This window comes from Ranitomeya imitator, chromosome 2 (genome assembly GCF_032444005.1).
Source record: "Ranitomeya imitator isolate aRanImi1 chromosome 2, aRanImi1.pri, whole genome shotgun sequence".
NCBI lineage: Eukaryota > Metazoa > Chordata > Amphibia > Anura > Dendrobatidae > Ranitomeya > Ranitomeya imitator.
The window spans coordinates 639,438,400-639,450,492 of record NC_091283.1 but is presented as its reverse complement, the minus strand read 5'-3'; positions in this window follow the sequence as shown (position 1 = coordinate 639,450,492).

Below are 12,093 nucleotides of genomic sequence, written 5' to 3'. Positions count from 1 at the left end.
TTTATTGGTCCGTATAGGATTTCTGAGGTTCTCAATCCTGTGTCTTTTCGTTTGACCCTCCCAGACTCCTTTTCCATACATAATGTATTCCATAGGTCGTTGTTGCGGAGATACGTGGCACCTATGGTTCTATCTGTTGAGCCTCCTGCCCCGGTTTTGGTGGAGGGGGAATTGGAGTATATTGTGGAGAAGATTTTGGATTCTCGTGTTTCTAGACGGAAACTCCAGTATCTGGTTAAATGGAAGGGTTATGCTCAGGAAGATAATTCCTGGGTTTTTGCCTCTGATGTTCATGCTTCCGATCTTGTTCGTGCCTTTCATGCGGCTCATCCTGGTCGGCCTGGGGGCTCTGGTGAGGGTTCGGTGACCCCTCCTCAAGGGGGGGGGTACTGTTGTGAATTCTGTGGCTGAATTCACTCCTGTGGTCACAAGTGGTACTGCAGCTTCTGAGCTTCCTCCCTCAGGTGTTCTGGTGAGCTCGTTAACTGCTTCATTACTTAACTCCGCCTGATGCTGCTATCCTTGCTCCTTGTCAATGTTTCAGTGTTGGATCTGAGCTTCTCCTGATTGTTCCTGTGACCTGCTGCTCTGTATAGCTAAGTGCTTTTTGCTTTTTTGTTGCTTTTTTTCTGTCCAGCTTGTCTTTTGTTTTGCTGGAAGCTCTGAGACGCAAAGGGTGTACCGCCGTGCCGTTAGTTCGACACGGTGGGTTTTTTTTGCCCCCTTTGCGTGGTTTTGCTTTAGGGTTTTTTGTAGACTGCAAAGTTCGCTTTACTGTCCTCGCTCTGTCCTAGAATATCGGGCCCCACTTTGCTGAATCTATTTCATCCCTACGTTTTGTCTTTTCATCTTACTCACAGTCATTATATGTGGGGGGCTGCCTTTTCCTTTGGGGAATTTCTCTGGGCAAGTCAGGCCTATTTTTCTATCTTCAGGCTAGCTAGTTTCTTAGGCTGTGCCGAGTTGCCTAGGTAGTTGTTAGGCGCAATCCACAGCCACTTTTAGTTGTGTTTAGGATAGGATCAGGTGTGCAGTCTACAGAGTTTCCACGTCTCAGAGCTCGTTCTTGTATTTTTGGGTATTTGTCAGATCACTGTGTGCGCTCTGATCGCTAAGCACACTGTGTTTCTGGATTGCCTTCATAACACCTGTCATTAGCAAACATAACAATTCCCTAAAAGGGAATTTAGAAGGGCGGTTAGACATTTCACCAGAAACAGCCCTTTTGCTACAGTGGTGGACAAATACAGACAATCTAATTCGGGGTGTTGCCTGGACACTACCAATTTTAAAGACTTGGGCAACTGATGCAAGTCCCAGAGGGAGGGGGGCTCACCTATCCGGACAGTTAGCCCAAGGGGTTTGGGAAGAAGGGGTGAGTCTAGCATCCTCAAACTTGAAGGAGCTCTTAGCCGTGAAATTTTCCCTGGTCCATTTTCTGAGTTCTCTACGATCCCACCATGTGAGAATATTTTTGGACAATCAGGCAGTGGTGGCATATTTAAACCACCAAGGAGCACCAGATCCTACTCCTTGATGGAGGTAACAAGGTCAATTTTCCAGATTGGCGAAAATAACGAGTTCCTTGTCAGCACTACATATAAAAGGGCCAGAAAATCAAACCACAGACTACCCAACAAGTAAAACCCAACTAAGACAGGGAGAATGGGAAGTGAAACAGTCAGTATTTGACCAAATCACGAGTGCATGGGGTCACCCAGACATAGACTTGTTTGCAAACCACAGGAACTGGAAACTTTCTGCTCCATAGATCCCCAGGGGAACCCTGGTTGCTCTCTATGTCCTCATGATACCCTGGGATTACCACGTAGCCTACGCCTTTCCACCCATAGTCCTGATACCTGCAGTCCTGGGGAAAATTCGGGAGGAGAAGGCGAGAGTAATTATAATAGCTCCATTTGGCCAAAGAGGCCATGGTTTTCATGGTTAAAGATGCTGTCCATCTCAGACCCTTGGGATCTTCCGGACCTCCTTTCCCAAATGCCTGTAATCCATCCACAAGTAAAAAAAACATACTTGACGACGTGGAACTTGAAAGGTCACTTTTAAGCAATAAAGGGTTCTTCCCAAATGTAATTGCCACTCTCTAAAAAAGTAGGAAACCAGTAAATACCAAAACATATGGTAGAATCTGGAAAAAATTCATATCAGTGTCAGGTGCTTCCTGGGGTGGGGAGGTTCCAGTAACATCTATATTAGAGTTTTACAGAAGGGTCTAGAGAGAGGACTAGCCACAAATACTTAAAGTCCAGGTTGCAGCGCTAGGTGCCCTGTATAATTATAACTTGGCTGGGAAACTGTGGGTATCTAGATTTATCAAGGCTGCAAGTAGATCCGAACCCTTCTTATCCCGAGGGGTTCCCCCATGGGATCTAAATCTGGTCCTCTCCCCCCTAATGAAGCACCCTTTTGAATCTCTATCAGATGCCTCGCTGAAGCTATTGTCCCTTAAAACCTCCTTGCTAGTGGCTTTAACTTCAGCACGCAAGGTCAGGCTCTGTCGGCATATCCGCCCTTCACCCAGGTTTTGGAGGATAGAGGGGTCATTAAAATTGACCCTGCTTACATTCCTAAAGTGGCATCTCGTTTTCACAGGGCCCAGGAGATATCTCTCCCTGCATTCTGTCTGAACCCTAAAAATGATAGGGAGGAAGCTTTACACACCCTAGACGTGAGGAGATGCATAGTCTAGTATCTAGCAGCAACATGGGAGTGTAGGAAGGACAGGTCTATTTTTTGGGGGGGGTTTATCTGCTTTCAGGGACCACACAAAGGGCAGAAAGTATCCAAGAGTACACTTGCAAGGTGGATAAGGGATGCTATCGCACTGTCATACTCCTTACGGAGCGGCCGTTCCGGAGAAAATTAAGGCTCACTCAACAAGAGCAGTGGCAACTTCCTGGGCCAAAAGAGCCAGAGCTTCAATAGAACAGATATGTAGAGCCGCTACTTGGTCCTCTCCCTCTACATTTTGCAACCACTATGGGCTGGTTCTAGCCTCCTCTTCAGATCTTACTTTTGGCAGAAGGGTTTTGGAGGTGGTGATCCCACCCTAGTCTGCTTGTCTCTGCAATTCCTCCGTATATATTTATATTTTTTTCATCCTTCAGTTTACTTTAACACCAACCCCTCTATGGTCAGATATGGGTCTGGTCTATAAAATGTTTAGCAACCCCAGTTTTGTTTTGTTTTTTTTTCCCCCTTTTTCTCCCACACATCCTCATCTAGCTCTTCATGGAGTCTCACCCTAATGTGCCGGTCTGTCCAATATAAACCATGTTAAAAGTTCATTTTAACATGTATCTTACATTTTGACAAGGTGGTAAATGCAATTTAATAACTCTTATGAATATTTTGAGCATGCAAAGTTCACAGAATTGCAAATTTGTCAAGGTTCAGATATTTTCAGCAACGCAAATTGTATTACCTTAAAGTTACACATTGTACTAGGTCAGTGTTAAATCTCAGAATCCCTGCTATAAATGGAAGCCTTGCAGGAGTTATTACCACATAAAGTGACACGTGAGATTTTAAAAATTTGGCCTGGTCAGGAAGTTAAAAACTTCCTTTTGTGGAAGGTGTTAGAACTGTGAACACTGCTCTCCTTTCTGGAATGCTATATAGATCCGGGTACATGGCTTGATTATAAAAAATGTTGTTTTTTTGTTTTTTTTTGCTTATCAGGGGATGGTTAGCTACGTGCATCCATGCCACCTGACAATGTCTCATCTCTATTGTGTCTGTTCAAACTGTCATGGCTCAATCTGCTCTGCCTTGACAATTCCCCTGTGCTTCCTGCCGGCTTCATCATAGCTTGCTGGTGAAATGTCAAAGGAGTTATTTTAGGGGGAGATGTCACTCCAAGCAAAAAACCAATCCATGCCATCTGACCTGTGGCATACCCTATTAGGAGGGAGCACTCTGGAATATCAGCAGTGTCACAGGGAGTAGTTCTAATTAAGTGTGGCAAATGAAATAAGTAAGGCTACTTTCACACTAGCGTCGGAATCTCCCCGTCGCAGTGCGTCGGGCCGAGATTCCGACGCTAGCGTTTGATGCGGTGCACAACGGGTGCAGCGGATGCATTTCTCCGGCGCATCCGCTGCCCCATTGTAAGGTGCGGGAAGGTGGGGGCGGAGTTCCGGCCGCGCATGCGCGGTCGGAAAAAGCGGTCCATCAGGAGCAAAAAACGTTACATTTAAGGTTTTTTTTTCTCCCAGCGGTCCGCCACAACACGGCGCAACCGTCGCACGACGGTTGCGACGTGTGGCAAAGCGTCACAATGCGTCGCTAATGTTAATCTATGGGGAAAAAACGCATCCTGCAAACAACTTTGCAGGATGCGTTTTTTGCCATAAACGACGCATTGCGACATCTGGCAAAAAACGCCAGTGTGAAAGTAGCCTAACATGGATATGAGACTTTAAAGTTGTTTACACATTTTAATCTGCTAATTATTCCTTTTTAATATCTATTGCAAAGTTATTCCAGCCTCATTTTTTCACTTTTTATATTTTTTATTTTTTTTCATTTTTTTTTCACTTTTTTTTTTTAAACTTTTGCTATGCTTCAATAGCCTCCATGAGAGGCTAGAAGCTGGCACAACTCGATCGGTTCAGCTACATGGGAGCGATCATCAGATCGCTCCTATGTAGCTGAATTCCTGCATTGCTATGAGCGCCGGGTGTTGCTCACAGCAATGCGGCATCAGCAACCATAGAGGTCTCAAGGACATCTATGGTTACTATGCAGATGCATCGCTGACCCCCCCTCATGTGACAGGGGTCAGCGATGCGCTCATTTCCGGCCTAGTGGCCGGAAGCGCCGGTTAAATGCCGCTGTCAGCATTTGACACGCTGCAAAAAACGCATGCAGATTTCTTGCAGAAAATTTCTGGTTTTTCTCAGGAATTTTCTGCAAGAAATCCTGAACGTGTGCACATAGCCTTATCGTTATACACTATCACGGGGTTTCGGCATCTGCCCTGCTATTCTACAAATTACCATAAAATTACATAGGGATTATACACATTAAATGCATAAAACGCATAACACTTTTCACATTACACATAAGCTTATGGCGGTTGCCTTCAGGGTAGGGAATCGTGTAAGACAATCCACATCCTCACACATGCATACGTGCTACTACTGTATGTTCAGATGGGACTGACATGTTTCAGGCTAGTTATCCACTGACGTTATCCACTGCCTGCTTTAAAAAAATCTGTTTTTAAGAGCGTTGAAAATGGAATTTCCTACATGTTTTCAAAAATTGGAGACAGACTACCTGAACCCCACTGTTAATAAATTCTGTAACAGAACATAGCCTTTATAAGCACAACAAGGTTTACAAAAGGATTTTTATGGCTTACAAGCACGAGGACAATCTAAATCAGTATGTATGTATTCTGAAATGCATTCTGTGTTCTGAAAAAGAAAAAAAAAATTGTCACATGTGTAGATGTGACAGGGAATACTTACCAATCTGAAAAGGTGAGTACTCACTTCATTTTCATTTCCACCTTGTTCAGGCCCAAGACGTTGCGCCTCAGAAGAAGACGACGACATTCTGATGCATGCAGCAAGAAAAAAAGAGACAGAAATTATTAGGACATATAGAGAGAGAAAAAAGAAAATACAGATATTGGCTTTGATACTCACATTGTTCAAAGTGTAGATTCCTCACCGCTTCAGAGCTTGTTTTCCCTTGTTCTCAGTCCGCAGAGTAGTGACCTGCCAATGCCCACTCCCTCCTTTTATCAGTTTGTATGTGGGGGGTGGCTAATCAGTGTCTAGACAGATTTTCCTGTAGGAAATTGCATGCGTTCACAAACGCATGTGCTTGCGAACGAATGCGTTCTCATAGACTGAAATGCGTTTTTTTCGCCGCATTCCTTTGGCTAACAACCGCATACATTTCTAGGTGGAAAATTCACGCCTCTGAAATTACAACATGTAGCATTTACCGCGTCAAGCCGCAGACAACGAAACAACGCATGCGTCGTAAAACGCGGCTAAACGCATCCAATCGCAGGCACCTGCGTCCCTAATGTTAAAGATAGGAATACACAACGCATGCGGAAAAATGCGGCATAAATGCTGCAGACACAACCGCAAATGTGAAACCAGCCTTACCTAGTTCCAAAAAGGCCTGTCTCGCATCCACCAAATTGACTCCTGCTCCACTGTCCATTAGCACCGGAATATTCTCAGTTGCTCCACCAACAACCACCTCAGCAGGTAAGGTACACAGAGACGAGAAAATGGAGGAAATATACACACCATGGTCGCCTCCCTCCACACGACCAGGGGGACGCGGCTCTTTAGATGGTGCAGGTACTTTGGCATTCGCTGGGCAGACATTGATAAAATGACCGGTCTGCCCACAGTAAAAACATGCCCCCACTCTACGGCAAACCACAGGCAACCTCGTTTTGCGAACCAACTCCTCCCACCTGCATGGGTTCGTCCACCTGCCCAGGTGTGTCCTCCTCCTTAGCAAGGACTACAGGGGGCACATTTGGTGTATGCCTCTCCCTCAAGCGTCTATCCACCCGGATGGCAAGGGACCTGGGGGCAGCGTACTGCACCAGAGTATATTGGAACCTTGGGGACAGACCCTGCACAAAATGGCTCGTAAAGGCTGAGTCATTCCACTGTGTCTGTGGCCCACCTCCTGAACTTTGAACAATACTCCTCAGCCAGATGGCCCCCCTGCTTGATCTTATGGAGTCGGAATTCCACCAGGTAGGCGCCATCAGGATCACCATACATCAGCGCCAGAGCCATAAAAAGCTCGTCCACCGACCATAGGGATGGTGAACCTGTCGGCAGGGAGAAGGCCCAGGATTGGGGATCACCCTTAAGGGAAACGATGATTCCCACCCTTTATGCCTCACTCCCTGATGAACGAGGGAGGAACCTGAAGTATAGCTTGCAGGCTTCCTTAAAAACCAAAAATATATCTCTCCCTCCAGAGAACCTGTCAGGGAGAGATATCTTTGGTTCTGGTTGAGCCTGTACCTGAGCCGAAGCCCAGAACCCCAACAATTGTTGCAGCTACTGCACCACTTTGCCACGCAGCACCTTACACTCCTCGATGAGGGTCTGAAGCAATTGGGAAAAGGCCTGCATTTGAGCCATGTCTCACCAGAAAAAAATGGGACCGTTGGTTATAATGTCACAAAGTGACTGTCCAAGCGTGACACGAGCCTACGAGTGATTGGTCACAAAATGGCAAAACTCACAAGTAGGGTTGAGCGAAATGGATTGGTCAATTTCATAAGTCGCCGACTTTCGGCAAAGTTGGGTTTCATGAAACCCGACCCGATCCCAGTGTGGGATCGGCCATGCGGTACGAGATCTTCGCGCCAAAATCGCGTTTCATATGACGCATTCAGCGCCATTTCTCAGCCAATGAAGGTGGACGCAGAGTGTGGGCAGCATGATGACATAGGTCTCAGTCCCCACCATCTTAGAGAAGGGCATTACAGTGATTGGCTTGCTTTCTGCGGCGTCACAGGGGCTATAAAGGGGCTTGCACGCCGACCGCCATCTTACTTCTGCCGATCTGAGCATAGGGAGAGGTTGCTGTAGCTTCGTCTGAAGCAGGGATATTGTTAGGGAGGAAAGCTTAACCCCCAAACTGCTTGTGCTGTAGCGATTTCCACTGTCCAACACCACCTTTTCTTTGCAGGGACAGTGGAGGCTAGATTTCTGTGCATCAGCTCTGTAGCTTATAAGGCTCCCTAATAGCTATTTGTACGCTGCTGTGCAAACCAACTGCTTTTTCAAAGCAAAAATCCTGTTGCTCCTTCTTTTCTTCACAGTTCTCTTGTTTCTTTGTCCACACTCTTGTGTGCAGCAGTCCTTTTTATTGCTGCCGTACTTGTCCTTTGATCATTGTAGGGAGATTGAAATTCGACTACAGCCCTTGTATTTTTTGATATATCTGTCATCCACTTTCTGCCACTCAAACTGTTGTGTAATACAGTGGGCCTGATTTTTTGCTGCTGTCTCCCACACATAAAAAAGGGAGATTTGTATTGCCACTGAGTGCATCTGCGTCAATCCTGTTTGTGGCATCTGTCATCCACTTTCTGCCACTCAAACTGTTGTGTAATACAGTGGGCCTGATTTTTTGCTGCTGTCTCCCACACATAAAAAAGGGAAATTTGTATTGCCACTGAGTGCATCTGCGTCAGTCCTATTTGTGGCATTTGTCATCCACTTTCTGCCACTCAAACTGTTGTGTAATACAGTGGGCCTGATTTTTTGCTGCTGTCTCCCACACATAAAAAAGGGAGATTTGTATTGCCACTTAGTGCATCTGCGTCAGTCCTGTTTGTGGCATCTGTCATCCACTTTCTACCACTCAAACTGTTGTGTAATACAGTGGGCCTGATTTTTTTGCTGCTGTCTCCCACACATAAAAAAGGGCGATTTGTATTGCCACTGAGTGCATCTGCGTCAGTCCTGTTTGTGGCATCTGTCATCCACTTTCTGCCACTCAAACTGTAGTGTAATACAGTGGGCCTGATTTTTTGCTGCTGTGTCCCACACATAAAAAAGGGAGATTTTTATTGTCACTGAGTGCATCTGCGTCAGTTTTGTTTGTGGCATCTGTCATCCACTTTTCGCCACTCAAACTGTTGTGTAATACAGTGGGCCTGATTTTTTGCTGCTGTCTCCCACACATAAAAAAGGGAGATTTGTATTGCCACTTAGTGCATCTGCGTCAGTCCTGTTTGTGGCATCTGTCATCCACTTTCTGCCACTCAAACTATTGTGTAATACAGTGGGCCTGATTTTTTCCTGCTCTCTCACACACCTATAAAGGGAGATTTAAACTCACAACAAGTTTACGTACACCTTCTAACTGGTTTTACAGTACCATATAACGTTTGTTAGTTTGGTTACATTTTTCCAAGAATGAGGAAGTTTTGTGGAAAAGGTCGTGGCCGTGGTCGGTCGGTCATTGCCAGCTGGTAATGATGCTAGTGGTGGTGGAGCATCAGGTGGTCGTGGGAAAAGCAATATAGCACCTAAGTCTCAAGTTGTTGAGCCAGCGTCATCGTCTGGCTACACAAGGCCTCGAACGTTCCCTTTTCTGGGAGTAGGAAAACCGCTTTTAAAGCCGGAGCAGCAGGAACAAGTTTTGGCTTTCCTTGCTGACTCTGCCTCTAGCTCTTTCGCCTCCTCTTCGGAAAGTGCAAAATTTAAAAGCATTGCGTCGTCAGTGGATGCTCCCGGTCAGGAACAAGTCGCTTCCTTGTGTCCTTCACCCAGAACAACAGAGAAGGATGCGTCAGGCGACACAACAGGTTACTCCATGGAGCTCTTTACACATACCGTGCCTGGGTTAGAAAGGGAAATTGTTAACAGGCCATGCCCATTACAAGATGAATCGGACATGGAGTGCCCAGATGCACACACACAGCTAGATTATGCTGTTCCATTGACTCAGATCACAACATTGCCCTCGCAGTGTACTGAGCCAGAATCTGACCTTGAGGAGACTATGGTGCCCCGTCCCGAACGCTATAGCACCGGCTTACACGGTGACACAGAGGAAGGTGCACAGGACATAGAAGAGGAGGTGATAGATGACCCAGTTGTTGACCCCGATTGGCAACCATTGGGGGAACAGGGTGCCGCCGGCAGTAGCTCTGAAGTGGAGGAGGAGGAGCAGCAGCAGGCATCGACATCGCAACAGCTTTCATCTGGCAGGCCCGTATGTGAAAAATGTGAAAAATCTAAATACAACTTGCATGCGTAGACATTTAACCACCATGCACTTGCAAGCCTGGTCTACCTACCAAACGTCCCGTAACGTTGTTGCACCCGCTCACAATGAAGCTAGTCAGCAACGCTACATTCCTTCCCTCACTGTAAGCACACCGTTTACCACACCACCTGCAGCAAATGTGGAGGTATCGTCGCAAGGCCAAAGCAGTCAGAATCACCAGGTTCTTGGTAGGAAACACTGTGTGTAGGCCAACAGCAAGAATACCATCACCAACCCTCTCTCAGTCTGCCATGTCCACCACCACCCCCGCTAGTTCCACCATATGCAGCTCTCCAGTCCAGCTCACCCTACAAGAGACTCTCGTTAGGAAAAGGAAGTACTCATCCTCTCATCCGCGTACACAGGGTTTGAACGCCCACATTGCTAGACTTATCTCATTAGAGATGATGCCCTACCGGTTAGTTGAAAGCGAAGCTTTCAAAGCCCTGATGGACTGCACAGTCCCACGCTACGACATACCCAGTCGCCACTTCTTTGCGAGAAAAGCCATCCCAGCCCTCCACCAGCATGTAAAAGACTGCATTGTCCATGCACTCAGGCAATCTGTCAGTACAAAGGTGCACCTCACAACAGATGCATGGACCAGTAGGCATGGCCAGGGACGTTATGTGTCCATCACGGCATACTGGGTTAATGTGGTGGATGCAGGGTCCACAGGGGACAGCCATATTGGGACAGTTCTGCCTAGCCCACGGTCTAGGAAACAGTTGGCTGTAGGCGTTCGCCCCCCCCCCCTCCTCCTCCTCCTCGTCCTCCAGCAGAAGCGAGAGCTCGTCCACAGATCAGAAGTGGCGTTGGACAGAGGGGTTTTCTGACCAGGTTGTGGAGTGATTTTGCAATGACCGCAGACAGGACAGGTACTGCAGCATCAATTCCGCAAGCTGAAAGCAAGGACCTCCAACGTGGTACTTTCTGAAATACTGCCTGTGCCACGCCAGAGAGGCAACGGGAGATTAGGGAGGTTAATAAGTGGCTCAAGAATTGGTGTAGGAAGGAGGGGTTTGGGTTCCTGCAGAACTGGGCCGACTTCTCAGTTGGCTACAGGCTCTACGCTAAGGATGGGCTGCATCTCAATGGGGAAGGTGCAGCTGTGCTGGGGGAGAAAATGGCTAGAAGGTTGGAGGAGTGTTTAAACTAGGAATTGGGGGGGAGGGTATTCATTTTATAGGAGGGGAAGATAGTGCAGATAGAGACCTGGGCACAAATAAGGAAGTTGAGGGGTGGCGGTGGCATGGGGGGTGGGGTTAGAACAGTTAATAATTTAAGAAATAGAGGTACAGAGAGGAACATCAAGTGCATGTATACTAATGCCAGAAGCCTCGCCAACAAAATGGACGAATTAGAACTAATGTTGTTGGAGCATAATTATGACATGGTGGGGATATCTGAAACGTGGCTGGATGAGAGCCATGACTGGGCTGTTAACTTGCAGTGCTATAGCCTGTTCAGAAATGACCATACAGAAAAGCGAGGGGGTGGGGTGTGTCTATATGTAAAATCATCCTTAAAACCCATCCTGCGTGATAATATAGGTGAATTTAATGAAAATGTAGAATCCCTGTGGGTGGAGATAAAGGGAGGGGGAAAAAATAATAAATTACTGATAGGGGTTTGTTATAAATCTCCAAAAATAATGGAAGCAAAGGAGAATATCCTTGTAAAGCAAATAGATGAAGCTACGGCTCAAGGAGAAGTCATTATTATGGGGGACTTCAACTACCCTGAAATAGATTGGGGAACAGAAACCTGCAGTTCCAGCAAAGGTAATCGGTTTTTGACAACTATGAGAGACAATTACCTTTCACAACTGGTTCAGGACCCAACAAGAAGGGGGGCACTGCTAGACCTAATATTAACCAACAGGCCAGACCGCATAGCAAATATAAGGGTTGGGGGTCACTTGGGAAATAGCGATCACAAAATAATAAGTTTTCATGTATCCTTTAAAAAGATGTGTAATAGAGGGGTTACAAGGACACTAAACTTCAGGAGGGCAAATTTCCAACGGATGAGAGAGGATCTTGGTGCAATTAACTGGGACGATATCCTGAGACACAAAAATACACAAAGAAAATGGGAGACATTTATTAGCATCCTGGATAGGACCTGTGCACAGTATATACCGTATGGGAATAAACATACTAGAAATAGGAGGAAACCAATATGGCTAAATAGAGCTGTAATGGGCGCAATAAGTGACAAAAAGAAAGCATTTAGAGAATTAAAGGAAGTAGGTAGTGAGGAGGCATTAAATAAATACAAAAA